At 49.2% G+C, this 23,078-nt stretch overlaps 11 non-coding genes across 11 annotated transcripts; 9 read left to right on the forward strand and 2 right to left on the reverse strand.

Annotated features, from left to right (window-relative positions):
* Positions 1 to 4,255: 4,255 nt before the first annotated feature.
* Positions 4,256 to 4,328, forward strand: Trnav-aac. The gene has a single exon. It is a non-coding gene; the product is annotated as a tRNA-Val (tRNA).
* Positions 4,329 to 10,384: 6,056 nt separating this feature from the next.
* On the forward strand, positions 10,385 to 10,457 carry Trnav-cac. The gene has a single exon. It is a non-coding gene; the product is annotated as a tRNA-Val (tRNA).
* Positions 10,458 to 10,615: 158 nt separating this feature from the next.
* Positions 10,616 to 10,688, forward strand: Trnav-aac. The gene has a single exon. It is a non-coding gene; the product is annotated as a tRNA-Val (tRNA).
* Positions 10,689 to 17,061: 6,373 nt separating this feature from the next.
* Positions 17,062 to 17,134, forward strand: Trnav-cac. The gene has a single exon. It is a non-coding gene; the product is annotated as a tRNA-Val (tRNA).
* A 158-nt stretch (positions 17,135 to 17,292) lies between these two features.
* Trnav-aac lies at positions 17,293 to 17,365 on the forward strand. The gene has a single exon. It is a non-coding gene; the product is annotated as a tRNA-Val (tRNA).
* Positions 17,366 to 17,558: 193 nt separating this feature from the next.
* On the reverse strand, positions 17,559 to 17,630 carry Trnap-agg. The gene has a single exon. It is a non-coding gene; the product is annotated as a tRNA-Pro (tRNA).
* Positions 17,631 to 18,118: 488 nt separating this feature from the next.
* Positions 18,119 to 18,191, forward strand: Trnav-cac. The gene has a single exon. It is a non-coding gene; the product is annotated as a tRNA-Val (tRNA).
* A 158-nt stretch (positions 18,192 to 18,349) lies between these two features.
* On the forward strand, positions 18,350 to 18,422 carry Trnav-cac. The gene has a single exon. It is a non-coding gene; the product is annotated as a tRNA-Val (tRNA).
* A 193-nt stretch (positions 18,423 to 18,615) lies between these two features.
* On the reverse strand, positions 18,616 to 18,687 carry Trnap-agg. Its single transcript has one exon. It is a non-coding gene; the product is annotated as a tRNA-Pro (tRNA).
* A 488-nt stretch (positions 18,688 to 19,175) lies between these two features.
* On the forward strand, positions 19,176 to 19,248 carry Trnav-cac. Its single transcript has one exon. It is a non-coding gene; the product is annotated as a tRNA-Val (tRNA).
* A 158-nt stretch (positions 19,249 to 19,406) lies between these two features.
* Positions 19,407 to 19,479, forward strand: Trnav-aac. Its single transcript has one exon. It is a non-coding gene; the product is annotated as a tRNA-Val (tRNA).
* The last annotated feature ends 3,599 nt before the right edge of the window (positions 19,480 to 23,078 follow it).

Raw genomic sequence — 23,078 nt, forward strand, 5'->3', positions numbered from 1 at the left:
CCAAGAACACCACGTGATGAAGCGTTAAAACCTATTGTACCTAAAACACGATCTAAAAACACATGACTGACGTGATCAAAAGCCTTATGAAAATCAAGGAAGGCAAAGGCACAATGTACGTTTGTAACCGCCGCAACCGAGACAACATCCCGATATTCGGCTACTGGTGTCAGAATACATCTATCATGAAAACAACATTGATGTGCACCAATCACACCCCGAAGCAGAGAGGACAACCGGCTATTGAGCGCTCTAGCAGCTGTCTTGTAGTCAAAATTCAGCAATGTGAGCGGACGAAGATTGGCAGCAGATAAACGACCAGAAGACTTCGGAATTAAAACAATTTTCCCTACTTTAAAATCGGCAGGCACATCCATCCCCCTGACAATCTCATTTAAAATCTGCGTAAAAATGCCACCCAAAAGAGGCCAAAAACGGAGATAAAATTCTTTAGGCAGGCCGTCTGGACCCGGCGATTTACTGGACGGAGAGCGAGCAATAAAATCGAAAACCTCATCTACCTGGAACTCCCGGAGAAATTCGCCGTTCGCGTCAGGCGCGATCGTCGCAGTTAGATCCCCAAAGACATCATCCGAAAGAGACTCACCAGAATCATCGGCAGAATAGAGACTAGTGTAATACTGGTGAAGAGCACAGATCATTTCCTCCTGTGCAATAAGCTGCCGTCCATCATCCACCGTAAGAGAAGAGATGAAGGAGCGACGACGACGAGTGTGATGCCGTAGCAGGTGGTACAAGGATGTCAGTTCTCCTTCAACAAGAGAGTGAGGTTTCGACTTAACTCGCAGACCATCCATCTGTCGTCGTTTAAGGCTCAAGAGCTTGGCTTTAATACGACGAACATCATGGATCCGCAGAGGAGAGGTACCCGCTGCGTCATATAGTTCACGCAGGACAGAGTAGTAATATTCATACGTGTTCTTAAAATCACGCGCCCTTGCAGCACAGTAAAAAATCAAAGTCTGACGAATCTTGGGCTTGGCAAACGCAGTCCACCAAACCAGCAAGGAGGGGTATCGCGGGACAGAGCGAAGACATCGCTCCCACACGCCACTTATAACATCATCCATAGCACTGTCGGCAAGGTGGGAAACATTTAACATCCACTGGGAACGATAAAGTTTTGCAGGTTGGTGACTAAGATTTACAGTTGCAGTAAAACCACAATGGTCAGAAAAACTAGTAGGAATAACATCGACAGAAAGAATTTTATCACATAAAAAATCAGATAAATAGAATCTGTCGAGTCTACTGCATGAGGACGCGGTAAAAAACGTATATTTCACCAGGGTTGGATATTTGTGTTCCCAAACATCACGCAGATGCATCGTACGAACTAAGTCATGTAAATCACGGCAATAATTAAAATTGGGGGACTGGTCTTCAGGGCGTAAAACACAATTAAAATCGCCTCCGAGCAGGAGACTCCGAGGACTCTGGCGCAAAAGATAAATAAGCTCTTCTTTATAAAAGCGCGAGCGAGCCACAGCGTGACCCGAACCAGAGGGGGCATACAAAATAACGAGGCGGAGATCAAAAAGACGACAACCAATCCCACGGCCAGAGTCAAGGAATTCAATGTCAGTAATAGGAATGCCCTCTCGAAAGAAAAGAGCAGTTCCTGTTGAATATTCCGGCGCGACATTAAAAACAGTTTGAAATCCAGGTAGAGAGAGATCAGAAAACAACACTTCCTGCAAGAACACTACGTCCGCACAGGCGTCGTAAATAAACTGCCGCAAAGAGGCAATGCGAACGTCGGACTCAATACGGTTAAGATTTAAGGTAAGAAAGGTGTATGCTTGAACCATAGAGAGAAAAGCGAGAAAGGAAATCACCTACACCGACGCACCAACGTCACAGTCCATAGCAGGGGAGACGGAGGCATCCGAGGGAGGGGGACTGGTACCCCGTTCCGCGGATCCCTTACGCTTCGGTTTTTTACGAACAGCATTAACGTTCGGCTGAACGCGTAACTTGCGTCGGCTGACGGGCAAGGAGGCTTCAGCCGCCGGTGACGTAGGAGGGTCAAGTTCTGTATCCGACACCACCCGCGCCGGTCCACATGCGGGATCCGGGGTCGCGGGGGGAAACTCCGACAAAACGGAATGGTCAACACTTACACTAGCTTCCGGCAAACATGGACTGCACGGAGGCGAATCGTGAGCAGGAAGGTCCGAGGCCGCAAAGTTGGACGGAAGCGGAGCAGCTCCGCTGGCAGAGGTATGGGGCAGCGAAGCAGGAAGTTGTCGCGGCTCCACTTGTTGTGACATCGAAGTCGGTTCGGAAGACGGCGCCAACAGGCCCGACCGACGATCCGACTCGAGAGAAGCTGCGTCGGAGGCCGGAGGGGCGCCAGCAGCCGCCACCGTAACCGTTACCTCAGGAGAGCAGGGAGCAGCTACAGTACACAGTGGCTCGGAGGATGCCGGTCGCTCGGACTGGGGCATCTCAGGGAGATCCTCATCCGTACTATTTCCATCGTGTGGGCGACGCCTCTTATTATTCAAAAGTGGCACACCCACCTGAGGGACAGACGGAACAACATCAGATTTAGCACGCAAAGGAGGAAATTCTGTGTCAGGGGTGCGCAAAACCTGTGGCGGAGCGCTACTACCACTGGACTGTGCTACACCAAGAGCAGAACCACCTGCAACGAGGTCAGCGACCGTTAACTTGCGACGCTGTTCGAGAGAATTTTTTAAAACGAAAACCCTCCGCGGACAGTCGGTACGCACGTGACCACTTTCATTGCACAAAAAACAGGTGCCAACCTGACCACTATATGTTACATGGACACGATATCCACCGATCTGCAGGTGAGATGGAATATTCTGCTTAACGTGCATTTCGACTGAACGAATACCACTGTAACATTGCAGGCGATGTTGGCTTGACCAGCGTTCAAGGCGAATGCTCTTTACATCACCATACTTTTGTAGACCCTCCTTAAGATAGACATTATCCACCTCCGGTGGAAGGTTGTAAACACGAACATTGGTATACGTGATGGAAGCATTGGAAAGCAGCACGGTACTTACAGAATCATCCCGATGCCGAAAGAGAACTTGATGACCATATTTAGAAAGAATTTTATCAACCTGAAGTGGGTCCATAAACTTAACAAAGAAAACATACAGTTCTGTATCAAAATAAGCAGTATGCACCTGATCCGAATGAACACCAAAGGTATCTACCAACCAATCATGAATCTCAAGGGAACTAGGTTGCACATGGCGGGTTGACTTGTCAAAAGTAAAACTAACTGTAGCCTGACGAGGAATAACCTGGGACGACATTTTCAAAATATGCGGTCGAAACCGCTACACACAACACACTGAAATAAGGACAGAAAGTAACACAAGGTACTAAACAACGACGGAGAAACACTCACAGAAGTTGCAACACAACACGTAAACAAAAGCTATAGTCCACTATACGTAACGCTACGGCGGAACGGAAGACTAGGCACGTCCACACTGCACGGCGTCTAAAGCGGAACTGCGTACCCCTAGACCAACGAGCCCTGTGACAGCGTGAACGCCAATTATTTCAGCAAACTGCATCCCTCGAAGTCGTCCAGGGTGCTCTTTGAATCTGGTGCGGCTGGCGGGATGGGGAAGGTGCTTTCTGCCGGCAGTGCTGTTCTTCGACAGACTGTGTGGCGACACCGTGGGTCACGGGCAGCACCGTTCTCGGAGGTGCCGTGGCCCGCGGTCGGCGGCCTTCCAGGGCTATTGGCATCTTCATGTAGAGCTGCCGCCGGGTGCGCACTGCCTGCTGCTAAGGAGGTGATTGTTTTCGCTGATGTGACTTGCAATAACGACTGCGCGAAACGCCGCTATCTCGTTGGGGATGCTACGACATACACCCTCTCGAGCACCCCGAATACTTGTTGAGCCCTCGGCTACGATGGGTTTCAGGCTGTCAAATGAACTATGGTGTGTGCATGCGCGGACGGGAGAAAGGCTGAGGCGTCTTCGAGTGTACGAGGATGGACAGAGCGTATCCGTCGTTTCCGTAGTGTAGCGGTTATCACGTCTGCTTCACACGCAGAAGGTCCCCGGGCGGGAACAGTATTTTCCTGCCTATGTCGCATACTACTCGAGTGAGCCACGTCGTGTGTGGATCTGCTACATGTACCTTCGTCATGCAAGTGCCGCATTTACTGAATTTTTAAGTTACGATGGCAACCTTGCTACAAGTTCTCTGAGAAGCAAGAACGAAAGCAGTAGTTTCCGTGGTGTAGCGGTTATCACGTCTGCCTAACACGCAGAAGGTCCCCGGTTCGATCCCGGGCGGAAACACTTTTTCATCACTTTAAACAAGACATACCGACAAGCATTTGCCACGTTCTGTACCTAAAGCTTGGCAATCACCTTCATACGTCGGACCAGACGGTCATTTCTTTACACCAAGTATGAAATTCACTTTACACTGACGGGCAGCTTTTTGCGCTGACTCAGCCACCTACGTGCGACCAGTTTGCACAAAACGCTAGGGCTCGTCCGGGATTTGAACCCGGGACCTCCTGCACCCTAAGCAGGAATCATACCCCTTTTTTTTTTTTTTTTTTTTTTTTTTTGAAGCAGACACTCTACCACTCGAAACGAATATATCTATTGAAAAAAAAATTAAAGAATATCCACCACACAGCCACTTCAAAAGAAGTACAGTACTGAAATTAAAATCCTAAAACATGACTATATAATGTAGACTGCTTACTGAAATAAAGGTTAAAAAACGAAAACTTCAGTCCTGGTGTAGAGAAGAAACATACATAAAGGCGGCAAATTCAGAAACAGTATAAAAGAAAATGGCTCACACAGGTGACCTTAGCCAACACCCTCTCTTTCAAATGTCAGGCTAAGCATATTGGCAAAATCATCTCGGAGGCCTGGCAATCGCAAGCGCTGCCAGTAAGCAGTAAGCATGTACTGCCGAAACGCTAGGTGTCCATCCTCTTCATGACAACTGTTGACAAAATGTACGAAATGGCCAATCAACCACATGACGGTATGGAGCTTCGTCCGCGGAAAAAAGGAAGAATCGGGCCGGACGATGATGTCAATAGTATAAGCGGCTTCAGCAGACCTAGTGACAAAAGCAAGTTGTTTCCTGAGCCAACGCCAATTAGCAAGGTGCCCACAGCAGGTGAATCGATGTTCAAGGGTATCCAGGAGACCACACCGAGTACAGGTGTCCGTGTCAGAAAGACCAATACGGTGCAGTCGTACGTTGGTGGGAACCAAATTATTTATTACCCTATACCACGTGGACGCCACGGCCATAGAGTGGATCGGCAGACTAACGTTCTTCCAGACGTTCCTCCAGGACACGGATGGAGACGCCAGTTCTATTGGATTGGGACTGGCCAGCCCCTCCCAGCGGGCAATCAAGCTCTTGGTCGTTGGCACCGGTCGCCGCAAGAAGACGTCACCGAGGTAACTCACCGCAATGTAAAATTCCTGAATGTGTTTCAACTTAAAATTTAGGCGTCCGACATCGACAGGTGGAGCAAGGCTCGCCGGACGCACAACAGTAAAAAGCCTGGATGTAATTGAAGTCACTTCTTGCGTAACAATTAGAGTCGTTCGGCGGACGTACAAAGCAGACGCCTTGCGAGTAATGTCAGAGAGGCCCAAGCCTCCGGAGAGACGCGGTTTCGTCATTACCTCGTAACGTAACTTGAATAGATGGCCCTTCCATATAAACCTGCTAGACAATTGGCGCAACCTTTTCGCCACCATCATGGGAAGTGGGAACAGCTGAGCAACATAATAAGCTTTACATAGGACGTAGGTGTCTAAAATTCTGACTTTTTGCAAAATGGTAGCAGAGCGCTGCTCATGGACCATCAGAGCCCCCTGTATCTTCTCGGTGACAGATTTCCAATTGAGAGCCGCCATTTTTAGAGGACACCGATCAATGATAATCCCCAAGGACGTATGGCGATCGACAAAAGTGGCCCAAGGGACGTCAGCATCGCGAAATCCTCGAATATCAAGGAACTTACATTTACCCTGATTGAGACGCGCTCCAGAGACACGACAGTATGCATCAACTGCCCCTTTCAACAACGGGATATCATCTCGTTGACGGAGGAGAACAACGACATCATTCGCATATGCCTTAACCGAGAGCTTCCCACCAGAGAGGGACATACCCTGAAGCTTGAGAGCAATAGTCCGAAGCAGCGGTTCCAGGGACAAAACGAATAAAGACATAGAGAGCGGACTACCCTGAGGCACTCCGCGGCGGATAGCAATGGGCGGCGTCAGCTGCCCATTGACTGACACCCGAGCTGTTATTCCCCTGTACACATTGCCAAGAACACCACGTGATGAAGCGTTAAAACCTATTGTACCTAAAACACGATCTAAAAACACATGACTGACGTGATCAAAAGCCTTATAAAAATCAAGGAAGGCAAAGGCACAATGTACGTTTGTAACCGCCGCAACCGAGACAACATCCCGATATTCGGCTACTGGTGTCAGAATAGATCTATCATGAAAACAACATTGATGTGCACCAATCACACCCCGAAGCAGAGAAGACAGCCGGCTATTGAGCGCTCTAGCAGCTGTCTTATAGTCAAAATTCAGCAATGTGAGCGGACGAAGATTGGCAGCAGATAAACGACCAGAGGACTTCGGAATTAAAACAATTTTCCCTACTTTAAAATCGGCAGGCACATCCATCCCTCTGACAATCTCATTTAAAATCTGCGTAAAAATGCCACCCAAAAGAGGCCAAAAACGGAGATAAAATTCTTTAGGCAGGCCGTCGGGACCCGGCGATTTACTGGACGGAGAGCGAGCAATAAAATCGAAAACATCATCTACCTGGAACTCCCGGAGAAATTCGCCGTTCGCGTCAGGCGCGATCGTCGCAGTTAGATCCCCAAAGACATCATCCGAACGAGACTCACCAGAATCATCGGCAGAATAGAGACTAGTGTAATACTGATGAAGAGCACGAACCATTTCCTCCTGTGCACTAAGCTGTCGCCCATCATCCACCGTAAGGGAAGAGATGAAGGAGCGACGACGACGAGTCTGATGCCGTAGCAGGTGGTACAAGGATGTCAGTTCACCTTCAACAAGAGAGTGAGGTTTCGACTTAACTCGCAGACCATCCATCTGTCGTCGTTTAAGGCTCAAGAGCTTGGCTTTAATACGACGAACATCATGGATCCGCAGTGGAGAGGTACCCGCCGCGTCATATAGTTCACGCAGGACAGAGTAGTAATATTCATACGTGTTCTTAAAATCACGCGTCCTAGCAGCACAGTAGAAAATCAAAGTCTGACGAATCTTGGGCTTGGCAAACGCAGTCCACCAAACCAGCAAGGAGGGGTATCGCGGGACAGAGCGAAGACATCGCTCCCACACGCCACTTATAACATCATCCATAGCACTGTCGGCAAGGTGGGAAACATTTAACATCCACTGGGAACGATAAAGTTTTGCAGGTTGGCGACTAAGATTTACAGTTGCAGTAAAAGCACAATGGTCAGAAAAACTAGTAGGAATAACATCGACAGAAAGAATTTTATCACATAAAAAATCAGATAAATAGAATCTGTCGAGTCTACTGCATGAGGACGCGGTAAAAAACGTATATTTCACCAGGGTTGGATATTTGTGTTCCCAAACATCACGCAGATGCATCGTACGAACTAAGTCATGTAAATCACGGCAATAATTAAAATTGGGGGACTGGTCTGCAGGGCGTAAAACACAATTAAAATCGCCTCCGAGCAGGAGACTCCGAGGACTCTGGCGCAAAAGATAAATAAGCTCTTCTTTATAAAAGCGCGATCGAGCCACAGTGTGACCCGAACCAGAGGGGGCATACAAAACAACGAGGCGGAGATCAAAAAGACGACAACCAATCCCACGGCCAGAGTCAAGGAATTCAATGTCAGTAATAGGAATGCCCTCTCGAAAGAAAAGAGCAGTTCCTGTTGAATATTCCGGCGCGACATTAAAAACAGTTTGAAATCCAGGTAGAGAGAGATCAGAAAACAACACTTCCTGCAAAAACACTACGTCCGCACAGGCGTCGTAAATAAACTGCCGCAAAGAGGCAATGCGAACGTCGGACTCAATACGGTTAACATTTAAGGTAAGAAAGGTGTATGCTTGAACCATAGAGAGAAAAGCGAGAAAACAAATCACCTACACCGACGCACCAGCGTCACAGTCCATAGCAGGGGTGACGGAGGCATCCGAGGGAGGGGGACTGCTACCCCGTTCCGCGGATCCCTTACGTTTCGGTTTTTTACGAACAGCATTAACGTTCGGCTGAACGCGTAACTTGCGTCGGCTGACGGGCAAGGAAACTTCAGCCGCCGGTGACGTAGGAGGGTCAAGTTCTGTATCCGACACCACCCGCGCCGGTCCACATGCGGGATCCGGGGTCGCGGGGGTAACATCCGACAAAACGGAATGGTCAACACCTGCACTAGCTTCCGGCAAACATGGACTGCACGGAGGCGAAACGTGAGCAGGAAGGTCCGAGGCCGCAGAGTTGGAAAGAAGCGGAGCAGCTCCGCTGGCAGAGGTATGGGGCAGCGAAGCAAGAAGTTGTCGCGGCTCCACTTGTTGTGACATCGAAGTCGGTTCGGAAGACGGCGCCAACAGGCCCGACCGACGACCCGACTCGAGAGAAGCTGCGTCGGAGGCCGGAGGGGCGCCAGCAGCCGCCACCGGAACCGCTACCTCAGGAGGGCAGGGAGCAGCTACAGTACACAGTGGCTCGGAGGATGCCGGTCGCTCGGACTGGGGCATCTCAGGGAGATCCTCATCCGTACTATTTCCATCGTGTGGGCGACGCCTCTTATTATTCAAAAGTGGCACACCCACCTGAGGGACAGACGGAACAACATCAGATTTAGCACGCAAAGGAGGAAATTCTGTATCAGGGGTGCGCAAAACCTGTGGCGGGGCGCTACTACCACTGGACTGTGCTACACCAAGAGCAGAACCACCTGCAACGAGGTCAGCGACCGTTAACTTGCGACGCTGTTCGAGAGAATTTTTTAAAACAAAAACTCTCCGCGGACAGTCGGTACGCACGTGACCACTTTCATTGCACAAAAAACAGGTGCCAACCTGACCACTATATGTTACATGGACACGATATCCACCGATCTGCAGGTGAGATGGAATATTCTGTTTAACGTGCATTTCGACTGAACGAATACCACTGTAACATTGCAGGCGATGTTGGCTTGACCAGCGTTCAAGGTGAATGCTCTTTACATCACCATACTTCTGTAGACCCTCCTTAAGATAGACATTATCCACCTCCGGTGGAAGGTGGTAAACACGAACATTGGTATACGTGATGGAAGCATTGGAAAGCAGCACGGTACTTACAGAATCATCCCGATGCCGAAAGAGAACTTGATGACCATATTTAGAAAGAATTTTATCAACCTGAAGTGGGTCCATAAACTTAACAAAGAAAACATACAGTTCGGTATCAAAATAAGCAGTGTGCACCTGATCCGAATGAACACCAAAGGTATCTACCAACCAATCATGAATCTCAAGAGAACTAGGTTGCACATGGCGGGTTGACTTGTCAAAAGCAAAACTAACTGTAGCCTGACGAGGAATAACCTGGGACGACATTTTCAAAATATGCGGTCGAAACCGCTACACAAAAAACACTGAAATAAGGACAGAAAAAAAAACACAAGGTACGAAACAACGACGGAGAAACACTCACAGAAGTTGCAACACAACACGTAAACAAAAACGATAGTCCACTATACGTAACGCTACGGCGGAGCGGAAGACTAGGCACGTCCACACTGCACGGCGTCTAAAGCGGAACTGATGCCCCTAGACCAACGAGCCCTGTGACAGCGTGAACGCCAATTATTTCAGCAAACTGCATCCCTCGAAGTCGTCCAGGGTGCTCTTTGAATCTGGTGCGGCTGGCGGGATGGGGAAGGTGCTTTCTGCCGGCAGTGCTGTTCTTCGACAGACTGTGTGGCGACACCGTGGGTCACGGGCAGCACCGTTCTCGGAGGTGCCGTGGCCCGCGGTCGGCGGCCTTCCAGGGCTATTGGCATCTTCATGTAGAGCTGCCGCCGGGTGCGCACTGCCTGCTGCTAAGGAGGTGATTGTTTTTGCTGATGTGACTTGCAATAACGACTGCGCGAAACGCCGCTATCTCGTTGGGGATGCTACGACATACACCCTCTCGAGCACCCCGAATACTTGTTGAGCCCTCGGCTACGATGGGTTTCAGGCTGTCAAATGAACTATGGTGTGTGCATGCGCGGACGGGAGAAAGGCTGAGGCGTCTTCGAGTGTACAAGGATGGACAGAGCGTATCCGTCGTTTCCGTAGTGTAGCGGTTATCACGTCTGCTTCACACGCAGAAGGTCCCCGGTTCGATCCCGGGCGGGAACAGTATTTTCCTGCCTATGTCGCATACTACTCGAGTGAGCCACGTCGCGTGTGGATCTGCTACATGTACCTTCGTCATGCAAGTGCCGCATTTACTGAATTTTTAAGTTACGATGGCAACCTTGCTACAAGTTCTCTGAAAAGCAAGAACGAAAGCAGTAGTTTCCGTGGTGTAGCGGTTATCACGTCTGCCTAACACGCAGAAGGTCCCCGGTTCGATCCCGGGCGGAAACACTTTTTCATCACTTTAAACAAGACATACCGACAAGCATTTGCCACGTTCTGTACCTAAAGCTTGGCAATCACCTTCAAACGTCGGACCAGACGGTCATTTCTTTACACCAAGTATGAAATTCACTTTACACTGACGGGCAGCTTTTTGCGCTGACTCAGCCACCTACGTGCGACCAGTTTGCACAAAACGCTAGGGCTCGTCCGGGATTTGAACCCGGGACCTCCTGCACCCTAAGCAGGAATCATACCCCTTTTTTTTTTTTTTTTTTTTTTTTTTTTTTTTTTTTTTTTTTTTTTTTACAGCATTCTTTTAAGTCCAAAGGGAACACACACAGACACACACACACACACACACACACACACACACACACACACACACACACACACACAGACACACACACACACACACACACTTAAATAAAAAGAAGATATAATTGGTTTCTAATGCAAACAGCAAAGGGTGGATTTGTACCTCAATTTTGATATACTGGGAGTGCATAATAAATTCATATTTTTTTTCATTGTGTAAAGTTAGAGGTGACAGTGAGATTCAGGCCTGCGGAAGCAAAGCGGGCAGGGGTCGAAGCCCGAGGCCTCGCCACGATGACTCCACCGTCCTGTTTCCGAAAGGCACCTGTACAAGGGCGTAGTATTATCCCCTATTGTCTCGGTTCGTGGTCGCTCGTTTGTTTTTCTTGAGCGCCCTAAAGGTCCACGAAAACTTCAGTCCTGGATGTAGAGAAGAAACATACACCAAGGCGGTAAATCCCGAAACAGTATAAAAGAAAATGGCTCACACAGGTGTCCTTAGCCAACACCCTCTCTTTCAAATGTCAGGCTAAGCATATTTGCAAAATCATCACGGAGGCCTGGCAATCGCAAGCGCTGCCAGTAAGCAGTAAGCATGTACTGCCGAAACGCTAGGTGTCCATCGTCTTCATGACAACTGATGACAAAATGTACGAAATGTCCAATCAACCACATGACTGTATGGAGCTTCGTTCGCGGAAAAAAGGAGGAATCGGGCCGGACGATGATGTCAATAGTATAAGCGGCTTCAGCAGACCTAGTGACAAAAGCAAGTTGTTTCCTGAGCCAACGCCAATTGGCAAGGTGCCCACAGCAGGTGAATCGATGTTCAAGGGTATCCAGGAGACCACACCGAGTACAGGTGTCCGTGTCAGAAAGACCAATACGGTGCAGTCGTATATTGGTGGGAACCAAATTATTTATTACCCTATACCACGTGGACGCCACGGCCATAGAGTGTATCGGCAGACTAACATTCTTCCAGACGTTCCTCCAGGACACAGATGGAGACGCCAGTTCTATTGGATTGGGACCGGCCAGCCCCTCCCAGCGGGCAATCAAGCCCTTGGTCGTTGGCACCGGTCGCCGCAAGAAGACGTCACCGAGGTAACTCACCGCAATGTAAAACTCCCGAATGTGTTTCAGCTTAATATTTAGGCGTCCGACATCGACAGGTGGAGCAAGGCTCGCCGGACGCACAACAGTAAAAAGCCTGGATGTAATTGAAGTCTCTTCTTGCGTAACAATTAGAGTCGTTCGGCGGACGTACAAAGCAGACGCCTTGCGAGTAATGTCAGAGAGGCCCAAGCCTCCGGAGATACGCGGTTTCGTCATAACCTCGTAACGTAACTTGAATAGATGGCCCTTCCATATAAACCTGCTAGACAATTGGCGCAACCTTTTCGCCACCATCATGGGAAGTGGGAACAGCTGAGCAACATAATAAGCTTTACATAGAACGTAGGTGTCTAAAATTCTGACTTTTTGCAAAATGGTAGCAGAGCGCTGCTCATGGACCATCAGAGCCCCCTGTATCTTCTCGGTGACAGATTTCCAATTGAGAGCCGCCATTTTTAGAGGACACCGATCAATGATAATCCCCAAGGACGTATGGCGATCGACAAAAGTGGCCCAAGGGACATCAGCATCGCGAAATCCTCGAATATCAAGGAACTTACATTTACCCTGATTGAGACGCGCTCCAGAGACACGACAGTATGCATCAACTGCCCCTTTCAACAACCGGATATCATCACGTTGACGGAGGAGAACAACGACATCATCCGCATATGCCTTAACAGAGAGCTTCCCACCAGAGAGGGACATACCCTGAAGCTTGAGAGCAATAGTCCGAAGCAGCGGTTCCAGGGACAATACGAATAAAGACATAGAGAGCGGACTACCCTGAGGCACTCCGCGGCGGATAGCAATGGGCGGCGTCAGCTGCCCATTGACTGACACCCGAGCTGTTATTCCCCTATACAAATTGCCAAGAACACCACGTGATGAAGCGTTAAAACCAATTGTACCTAAAACACGATCTAAAAACACATGACTGACGTGATCAAAAGCCTTATAAAAATCAAGGAAGGCAAAGGCACAATGTACGTTTGTAACCGCCGCAACCGAGACAACATCCCGATATTCGGCTACTGGTGTCAGAATAGATCTATCATGAAAACAACATTGATGTGCACCAATCACACCCCGAAGCAGAGAAGACAACCGGCTATTGAGCGCTCTAGCAGCTGCCTTATAGTCAAAATTCAGCAATGTGAGCGGACGAAGATTGGCAGCAGATAAACGACCAGAGGACTTCGGGATTAAAACAATTTTCCCTACTTTAAAATCGGCAGGCACATCCATCCCCCTGACAATCTCATTTAAAATCTGCGTAAAAATGCCACCCAAAAGAGGCCAAAAACGGAGATAAAATTCTGTAGGCAGGCCGTCTGGACCCGGCGATTTACTGGACGGAGAGCGAGCAATAAAATCGAAAACATCATCTACCTGGAACTCCCGGAGAAATTCGCCGTTCGCGTCAGGCGCGATCGTCGCAGATAGATCCCCAAGGACATCATCCGAAAGAGACTCACCAGAATCATCGGCAGAATATAGACTAGTATAATACTGATGAAGAGCACGAACCATTTCCTCCTGTGCAATAAGCTGTCGTCCATCATCCACCGTAAGAGAAGAGATGAAGGAGCGACGACGACGAGTCTGATGCCGTAGCAGGTGGTACAAGGATGTCAGTTCACCTTCAACAAGAGAGTGAGGTTTCGACTTAACTCGCAGACCATCCATCTGTCGTCGTTTAAGGCTCAAGAGCTTGGCTTTAATACGACGAACATCATGGATCCGCAGAGGAGAGGTACCCGCCGCGTCATATAGTTCACGCAGGACAGAGTAGTAATATTCATACGTGTTCTTAAAATCACGCGCCCTTGCAGCACAGTAAAAAATCAAAGTCTGACGAATCTTGGGCTTGGCAAACGCAGTCCACCAAACCAGCAAGGAGGGGTATCGCGGGACAGAGCGAAGACATCGCTCCCACACGCCACTTATAACATCATCCATAGCACTGTCGGCAAGGTGGGAAACATTTAACATCCACTGGGAACGATAAAGTTTTGCAGGTTGGTGACTAAGATTTACAGTTGCAGTAAAAGCACAATGGTCAGAAAAACTAGTAGGAATAACATCGACAGAAAGAATTTTATCACATAAAAAATCAGATAAATAGAATCTGTCGAGTCTACTGCATGAGGACCCGGTAAAAAACGTATATTTCACCAGGGTTGGATATTTGTGTTCCCAAACATCACGCAGATGCATCGTACGAACTAAGTCATGTAAATCACGGCAATAATTAAAATTGGGGGACTGGTCTGCAGGGCGTAAAACACAATTAAAATCGCCTCCGAGCAGGAGACTCCGAGGACTCTGGCGCAAAAGATAAATAAGCTCTTCTTTATAAAAGCGCGATCGAGCCACAGTGTGACCCAAACCAGAGGGGGATACAAAACAACGAGGCGGAGATCAAAAAGACGACAACCAATCCCACGGCCAGAGTCAAGGAATTCAATGTCAGTAATAGGAATGCCCTCTCGAAAGAAAAGAGCAGTTCCTGTTGAATATTCCGGCGCGACATTAAAAGCAGTTTGAAATCCAGGTAGAGAGAGATCAGAAAACAACACTTCCTGCAAAAACACTACGTCCGCACAGGCGTCGTAAATAAACTGCCGCAAAGAGGCAATGCGAACGTCGGACTCAATACGGTTAACATTTAAGGTAAGAAAGGTGTATGCTTGAACCATAGAGAGAAAAGCGAGAAAACAAATCACCTACACCGACGCACCAGCGTCACAGTCCATACCAGGGGTGACGGAGGCATCCGAGGGAGGGGGACTGCTACCCCGTTCCGCGGATCCCTTACGTTTCGGTTTTTTACGAACAGAATTAACGTTCGACTGAACGCGTAACTTGCGTCGGCTGACGGGCAAGGAAGCTTCAGCCGCCGGTGACGTAGGAGGGTCAAGTTCTGTATCCGACACCACCCGCGCCGGTCCACATGCGGGATCCGGGGTCGCGGCGGAAACATCCGACGAAACGGAATGGTCAACACCTGCACTAGCTTCCGGCAAACATGGACTGCACGGAGGCGAAACGTGAGCAGGAAGGTCCGAGGCCGCAGAGTTGGAAGGAAGCGGAGCAGCTCCGCTGGCAGAGGTATGGGGCAGCGAAGCAGGAAGTTGTCGCGGCTCCACTTGTTGTGACATCGAAGTCGGTTTGGAAGACGGCGCCAACAGGCCCGACCGACGACCCGACTCGAGAGAAGCTGCGTCGGAGGCCGGAGGGGGGCCAGCAGCCGCCACCGGAACCGCTACCTCAGGAGGGCAGGGAGCAGCTACAGTACACAGTGGCTCGGAGGATGCCGGTCGCTCGGACTGGGGCATCTCAGGGAGATCCTCATCCGTACTATTTCCATCGTGTGGGCGACGCCTCTTATTATTCAAAAGTGGCACACCCACCTGAGGGACAGACGGAACAACATCAGATTTAGCACGCAAAGGAGGAAATTCTGTGTCAGGGGTGCGCAAAACCTGTGGCGGGGCGCTACTACCACTGGACTGTGCTACACCAAGAGCAGAACCACCTGCAACGAGGTCAGCGACCGTTAACTTGCGACGCTGTTCGAGAGAATTTTTTAAAACAAAAACCCTCCGCGGACAGTCAGTACGCACGTGACCACTTTCATTGCACAAAAAACAGGTGCCAACCTGACCACTATATGTTACATGGACACGATATCCACCGATCTGCAGGTGAGATGGAATATTCTGCTTAATGTGCATTTCGACTGAACGAATACCACTGTAACATTGCAGGCGATGTTGGCTTGACCAGCGTTCAAGGCGAATGCTCTTTACATCACCATACTTTTGTAGACCCTCCTTAAGATAGACATTATCCACCTCCGGTGGAAGGTTGTAAACACGAACATTGGTATACGTGATGGAAGCATTGGAAAGCAGAACGGTACTTACAGAATCATCCCGATGCCGAAAGAGAACTTGATGACCATATTTAGAAAGAATTTTATCAACCTGAAGTGGGTCCATGAACTTAACAAAGAAAACATACAGTTCGGTATCAAAATAAGCAGTGTGCACCTAATCCGAATGAACACCAAAGGTATCTACCAACCAATCGTGAATCTCAAGGGAACTAGGTTGCACATTGCGGGTTGACTTGTCGAAAGTAAAACTAACTGTAGCCTGACGAGGAATAACCTGGGACGACATTTTCCAAATAGGCGGTCGAAACCGCTACACACAACACACTGAAATAAGGACAGAAAGTAACACAAGGTACGAAACAAAGACGGAGAAACACTCACAGAAGTTGCAACACAACACGTAAACAACGATAGTCCACTATACGTAACGCTACGGCGGAGCGGAAGACTAGGCACATCCACACTGCACGGCGTCTAAAGCGGAACTGTCCGGGATTTGAACCCGGGACCTCCTGCACCCTAAGCAGGAATCACACCCCTAGACCAACGTGCCCTGTGACAGCGTGAACGCCAATTATTTCAGCAAACTGCATCCCTCGAAGTCGTCCAGGGTGCTCTTTGAATCTGGTGCGGCTGGCGGGATGGGGAAGGTGCTTTCTGCCGGCAGTGCTGTTCTTCGACAGACTGTGTGGCGACACCGTGGGTCACGGGCAGCACCGTTCTCGGAGGTGCCGTGGCCCGCGGTCGGCGGCCTTCCAGGGCTATTGGCATCTTCATGTAGAGCTGCCGCCGGGTGCGCACTGCCTGCTGCTAAGGAGGTGATTGTTTTTGCTGATGTGACTTGCAATAACGACTGCGCGAAACGCCGCTATCTCGTTGGGGATGCTACGACATACACCCTCTCGAGCACCCCGAATACTTGTTGAGCCCTCGGCTACGATGGGTTTCAGGCTGTCAAATGAACTATGGTGTGTGCATGCGCGGACGGGAGAAAGGCTGAGGCGTCTTCGAGTGTACAAGGATGGACAGAGCGTATCCGTCGTTTCCGTAGTGTAGCGGTTATCACGTCTGCTTCACACGCAGAAGGTCCCCGGTTCGATCCCGGGCGGGAACAGTATTTTCCTGCCTATGTCGCATACTACTCGAGTGAGCCACGTCGTGTGTGGATCTGCTACATGTACCTTCGTCATGCAAGTGCCGCATTTACTGAATTTTTAAGTTACGATGGCAACCTTGCTACAAGTTCTCTGAGAAGCAAGAACGAAAGCAGTAGTTTCCGTGGTGTAGCGGTTATCACGTCTGCCTAACACGCAGAAGGTCCCCGGTTCGATCCCGGGCGGAAACACTTTTTCATCACTTTAAACAAGACATACCGACAAGCATTTGCCACGTTCTGTACCTAAAGCTTGGCAATCACCTTCATACGTCGGACCAGACGGTCATTTCTTTACACCAAGTATGAAATTCACTTTACACTGACGGGCAGCTTTTTGCGCTGACTCAGCCACCTACGTGCGACCAGTTTGCACAAAACGCTAGGGCTCGTCCGGGATTTGAAACCGGGACCTCCTGCACCCTAAGCAGGAATCATACCCCTAGACCAACGAGCCCTGTGACAGCGTGAACGCCAATTATTTCAGCAAACTGCATCCCTCGAAGTCGTCCAGGGTGCTCTTTGAATCTGGTGCGGCTGGCGGGATGGGGAAGGTGCTTTCTGCCGGCAGTGCTGTTCTTCGACAGACTGTGTGGCGACACCGTGGGTCACGGGCAGCACCGTTCTCGGAGGTGCCGTGGCCCGCGGTCGGCGGCCTTCCAGGGCTATTGGCATCTTCATGTAGAGCTGCCGCCGGGTGCGCACTGCCTGCTGCTAAGGAGGTGATTGTTTTTGCTGATGTGACTTGCAATAACGACTGCGCGAAACGCCGCTATCTCGTTGGGGATGCTACGACATACACCCTCTCGAGCACCCCGAATACTTGTTGAGCCCTCGGCTACGATGCGTTTCAGGCTGTCAAATGAACTATGGTGTGTGCATGCGCGGACGGGAGAAAGGCTGAGGCGTCTTCGAGTGTACAAGGATGGACAGAGCGTATCCGTCGTTTCCGTAGTGTAGCGGTTATCACGTCTGCTTCACACGCAGAAGGTCCCCGGTTCGATCCCGGGCGGGATCAGTATTTTCCTGCCTATGTCGCATACTACTCGAGTGAGCCACGTCGTGTGTGGATCTGCTACATGTACCTTCGTCATGCAAGTGCCGCATTTACTGAATTTTTAAGTTACGATGGCAACCTTGCTACAAGTTCTCTGAGAAGCAAGAACGAAAGCAGTAGTTTCCGTGGTGTAGCGGTTATCACGTCTGCCTCACACGCAGAAGGTCCCCGGTTCGATCCCGGGCGGAAACACTTTTTCATCACTTTAAACAAGACATACCGACAAGCATTTGCCACGTTCTGTACCTAAAGCTTGGCAATCACCTTCATACGTCGGACCAGACGGTCATTTCTTTACACCAAGTATGAAATTCACTTTACACTGACGGGCAGCTTTTTGCGCTGACTCAGCCACCTACGTGCGACCAGTTTGCACAAAACGCTAGGGCTCGTCCGGGATTTGAACCCGGGACCTCCTGCACCCTAAGCAGGAATCATACCCCAAGACCAACGAGCCCTGTGACAGCGTGAACGCCAATTATTTCAGCAAACTGCATCCCTCGAAGTCGTCCAGGGTGCTCTTTGAATCTGGTGCGGCTGGCGGGATGGGGAAGGTGCTTTCTGCCGGCAGTGCTGTTCTTCGACAGACTGTGTGGCGACACCGTGGGTCACGGGCAGCACCGTTCTCGGAGGTGCCGTGGCCCGCGGTCGGCGGCCTTCCAGGGCTATTGGCATCTTCATGTAGAGCTGCCGCCGGGTGCGCACTGCCGGCTGCTAAGGAGGTGATTGTTTTTGCTGATGTGACTTGCAATAACGACTGCGCGAAACGCCGCTATCTCGTTGGGGATGCTACGACATACACCCTCTCGAGCACCCCGAATACTTGTTGAGCCCTCGGCTACGATGCGTTTCAGGCTGTCAAATGAACTATGGTGTGTGCATGCGCGGACGGGAGAAAGGCTGAGGCGTCTTCGAGTGTACAAGGATGGACAGAGCGTATCCGTCGTTTCCGTAGTGTAGCGGTTATCACGTCTGCTTCACACGCAGAAGGTCCCCGGTTCGATCCCGGGCGGGAACAGTATTTTCCTGCCTATGTCGCATACTACTCGAGTGAGCCACGTCGTGTTTGGATCTGCTACATGTACCTTCGTCATGCAAGTGCCGCATTTACTGAATTTTTAAGTTACGATGGCAACCTTGCTACAAGTTCTCTGAGAAGCAAGAACGAAAGCAGTAGTTTCCGTGGTGTAGCGGTTATCACGTCTGCCTAACACGCAGAAGGTCCCCGGTTCGATCCCGGGCGGAAACACTTTTTCATCACTTTAAACAAGACATACCGACAAGCATTTGCCACGTTCTGTACCTAAAGCTTGGCAATCACCTTCATACGTCGGACCAGACGGTCATTTCTTTACACCAAGTATGAAATTCACTTTACACTGACGGGCAGCTTTTTGCGCTGACTCAGCCACCTACGTGCGACCAGTTTGCACAAAACGCTAGGGCTCGTCCGGGATTTGAACCCGGGACCTCCTGCACCCTAAGCAGGAATCATACACCTTTTTTTTTTTTTTTTTTTTTTTTTTTTTTTTTTTTTTTTTTTTTTTTTTTTTTTTTTTTTTTTTTGATTCGAAACCACGCGTGCAGAGCACATTGGATTAGCAGTCCAACGCCTTAACCACTTTTTTTTTTTTTTTTTTTTTTTTTTTTTTGACCCTTAGGTTAAAAGCCTAATGCTCTACCGACTTTTTTTTTTTTTTTTTTTTTTTTTTTTTTTTTTGAAGCAGACACTGTACCACTCGAACGAATATATCTATTGAAAAAAATATTAAAGAATATCCACCACACAGCCACTTCAAAAGAAGTACAGTACTGAAATTAAAATCCTAAAACATGACTATATAATGTAGACTGCTTACTGAAATAAAGGTTAAAACACGAAAACTTCAGTCCTGGTGTAGAGAAGAAACATACATAAAGGCGGCAAATTCAGAAACAGTATAAAAGAAAATGGCTCACACAGGTGACCTTAGCCAACACCCTCTCTTTCAAATGTCAGGCTAAGCATATTGGCAAAATCATCTCGGAGGCCTGGCAATCGCAAGCGCTGCCAGTAAGCAGTAAGCATGTACTGCCGAAACGCTAGGTGTCCATCCTCTTCATGACAACTGTTGACAAAATGTACGAAATGGCCAATCAACCACATGACGGTATGGAGCTTCGTCCGCGGAAAAAAGGAAGAATCGGGCCGGACGATGATGTCAATAGTATAAGCGGCTTCAGCAGACCTAGTGACAAAAGCAAGTTGTTTCCTGAGCCAACGCCAATTAGCAAGGTGCCCACAGCAGGTGAATCGATGTTCAAGGGTATCCAGGAGACCACACCGAGTACAGGTGTCCGTGTCAGAAAGACCAATACGGTGCAGTCGTACATTGGTGGGAACCAAATTATTTATTACCCTATACCACGTGGACGCCACGGCCATAGAGTGGATCGGCAGACTAACGTTCTTCCAGACGTTCCTCCAGGACACGGATGGAGACGCCAGTTCTATTGGATTGGGACTGGCCAGCCCCTCCCAGCGGGCAATCAAGCTCTTGGTCGTTGGCACCGGTCGCCGCAAGAAGACGTCACCGAGGTAACTCACCGCAATGTAAAATTCCCGAATGTGTTTCAACTTAAAATTTAGGCGTCCGACATCGACAGGTGGAGCAAGGCTCGCCGGACGCACAACAGTAAAAAGCCTGGATGTAATTGAAGTCACTTCTTGCGTAACAATTAGAGTCGTTCGGCGGACGTACAAAGCAGACGCCTTGCGAGTAATGTCAGAGAGGCCCAAGCCTCCGGAGAGACGCGGTTTCGTCATTACCTCGTAACGTAACTTGAATAGATGGCCCTTCCATATAAACCTGCTAGACAATTGGCGCAACCTTTTCGCCACCATCATGGGAAGTGGGAACAGCTGAGCAACATAATAAGCTTTACATAGGACGTAGGTGTCTAAAATTCTGACTTTTTGCAAAATGGTAGCAGAGCGCTGCTCATGGACCATCAGAGCCCCCTGTATCTTCTCGGTGACAGATTTCCAATTGAGAGCCGCCATTTTTAGAGGACACCGATCAATGATAATCCCCAAGGACGTATGGCGATCGACAAAAGTGGCCCAAGGGACGTCAGCATTGCGAAATCCTCGAATATCAAGGAACTTACATTTACCCTGATTGAGACGCGCTCCAGAGACACGACAGTATGCATCAACCGCCCCTTTCAACAACGGGATATCATCACGTTGACGGAGGAGAACAACGACATCATCCGCATATGCCTTAACAGAGAGCTTCCCACCAGAGAGGGACATACCCTGAAGCTTGAGAGCAATAGTCCGAAGCATCGGTTCCAGGGACAATACGAATAAAGACATAGAGAGCGGACTACCCTGAGGCACTCCGCGGCGGATAGCAATGGGCGGCGTCAGCTGCCCATTGACTAACACCCGAGCTGTTATTCCCCTATACAAATTGCCAAGAACACCACGTGATGAAGCGTTAAAACCTATTGTACCTAAAACACGATCTAAAAACACATGACTGACGTGATCAAAAGCCTTATAAAAATCAAGGAAGGCAAAGGCACAATGTACGTTTGTAACCGCCGCAACCGAGACAACATCCCGATATTCGGCTACTGGTGTCAGAATAGATCTATCATGAAAACAACATTGATGTGCACCAATCACACCCCGAAGCAGAGAAGACAACCGGCTATTGAGCGCTCTAGCAGCTGTCTTATAGTCAAAATTCAGCAATGTGAGCGGACGAAGATTGGCAGCAGATAAACGACCAGAGGACTTCGGGATTAAAACAATTTTCCCTACTTTAAAATCGGCAGGCACATCCATCCCCCTGACAATCTCATTTACAATCTGCGTAAAAATGCCACCCAAAAGAGGCCAAAAACGGAGATAAAATTCTTTAGGCAGGCCGTCTGGACCCGGCGATTTACTGGACGGAGAGCGAGCAATAAAATCGAAAACATCATCTACCTGGAACTCCCGGAGAAATTCGCCGTTCGCGTCAGGCGCGATCGTCGCAGTTAGATCCCCAAAGACATCATCCGAAAGAGACTCACCAGAATCATCGGCAGAATATAGACTAGTGTAATACTGATGAAGAGCACGAACCATTTCCTCCTGTGCACTAAGCTGTCGCCCATCATCCACCGTAAGAGAAGAGATGAAGGAGCGACGACGACGAGTCTGATGCCGTAGCAGGTGGTACAAGGATGTCAGTTCACCTTCAACAAGAGAGTGAGGTTTCGACTTAACTCGCAGACCATCCATCTGTCGTCGTTTAAGGCTCAAGAGCTTGGCTTTAATACGACGAACATCATGGATCCGCAGTGGAGAGGTACCCGCCGCGTCATATAGTTCACGCAGGACAGAGTAGTAATATTCATACGTGTTCTTAAAATCACGCGTCCTAGCAGCACAGTAGAAAATCAAAGTCTGACGAATCTTGGGCTTGGCAAACGCAGTCCACCAAACCAGCAAGGAGGGGTATCGCGGGACAGAGCGAAGACATCGCTCCCACACGCCACTTATAACATCATCCATAGCACTGTCGGCAAGGTGGGAAACATTTAACATCCACTGGGAACGATAAAGTTTTGCAGGTTGGCGACTAAGATTTACAGTTGCAGTAAAAGCACAATGGTCAGAAAAACTAGTAGGAATAACATCGACAGAAAGAATTTTATCACATAAAAAATCAGATATATAGAATCTGTCGAGTCTACTGCATGAGGACGCGGTAAAAAACGTATATTTCACCAGGGTTGGATATTTGTGTTCCCAAACATCACGCAGATGCATCGTACGAACTAAGTCATGTAAATCACGGCAATAATTAA

This window comes from Schistocerca piceifrons, unplaced genomic scaffold (genome assembly GCF_021461385.2).
Source record: "Schistocerca piceifrons isolate TAMUIC-IGC-003096 unplaced genomic scaffold, iqSchPice1.1 HiC_scaffold_538, whole genome shotgun sequence".
NCBI classification, from domain to species: domain Eukaryota; kingdom Metazoa; phylum Arthropoda; class Insecta; order Orthoptera; family Acrididae; genus Schistocerca; species Schistocerca piceifrons.